General features: G+C 43.6%; 1 non-coding gene across 1 annotated transcript; it reads right to left on the reverse strand.

Annotated features, from left to right (window-relative positions):
• Positions 1-234: 234 nt before the first annotated feature.
• Positions 235-309, reverse strand: Trnat-ugu (transfer RNA threonine (anticodon UGU)). The gene has a single exon. It is a non-coding gene; the product is annotated as a tRNA-Thr (tRNA).
• Between the last annotated feature and the right edge of the window lie 855 nt (positions 310-1,164).

Consider the following 1,164-nt stretch of genomic DNA (forward strand, 5'->3'; position numbering starts at 1 on the left):
GAGTTAATTCTCCAAACTCCACAGCCTACAACCATGGCGGCAGTCGCTCAACCAAGGTATACCTCCAAGAAACAGGAATACTACTCAACTTTTTAAAGATGGTATCTGTTCCCGAAAGAACAGATACAATTGACGACGGTGCAGCTTCTCTAGAATGAAATGATAATTAAATCGAAACCCTTAGCTGCCGACAGGTGCTGCTGATATACAACAACGGGGACAGCTGAAAATGTGTGCCCCGGCCGGGACTCGAATCCGGAATCTCCTGCTTACATGGCAGGTGCTCTTTCCATCTGAGCCACCGAGGGCACAGAGGATAGTGAGACTGCACGGACTTATTCCTTGCACGCTTCCCGTGAGACCCACATTCCCAACTGTCCACAACCTACATTCTTGGTATTCCTAATAGATATTTGCCCATTCACTCATTACTCGCGCCAGACTATGCTGACGAGTCTCGTAAGAGTTCGAGCAAAGCGTGCGCATTCGCACAGGAGGAGGTCAATGGCCGGGTAGCCATTAACTATATGAAGATGGTTCCTGTTACCTTAGAGATACCACTTTCATATAGTTAAAGACAACGCGGTCATTGATCTCCTCCTGTGCGAATGCGCTCTCCGGTGATAAATACTTGTGTAAGATACATTTGTGACGTACTCTATTTCGACTGTATCACTCCCGCCTACGAACAATTATCATGCCTGAGTAGAGACTATCATACTTTATGTTTACTATATCGTCTTCTCAGTCACTGTGCTCCCTCTTATTTACCTTTAACTCTTACACTATTATCTGAACAGCTCAGCAAAAATACACGTTCACAACAAAGCAAAATCCGCTCTGTACTTTCATATAAAACTGCCTTGTTCTCAAAATCATTTTCGTATCAGAAACCCTACTTTCGAACAATCTGCCTCAAAGAAACCAAACTCATTGCAAAATTAAGAGCCCACATTCTATCACAACAGCCGTCTCTCACATATAAGAGTCTGCAGCTCCCTCTCGTCGCTCCCCTTCCCCCATAACTTTCTCTTCCCCATGTTGACAGACTTCTTTATTTAAAATCTTTTCCTTCCTAACAGCCACAGGCACTGTCATTTCAATCTCCTTTTTCTTTACTCTTTGTGCTTCTATAGCATTAAATGTGTACTTAATATGCTAAAC

Source organism: Schistocerca gregaria, chromosome 3 (genome assembly GCF_023897955.1).
Source record: "Schistocerca gregaria isolate iqSchGreg1 chromosome 3, iqSchGreg1.2, whole genome shotgun sequence".
Lineage (NCBI taxonomy): Eukaryota > Metazoa > Arthropoda > Insecta > Orthoptera > Acrididae > Schistocerca > Schistocerca gregaria.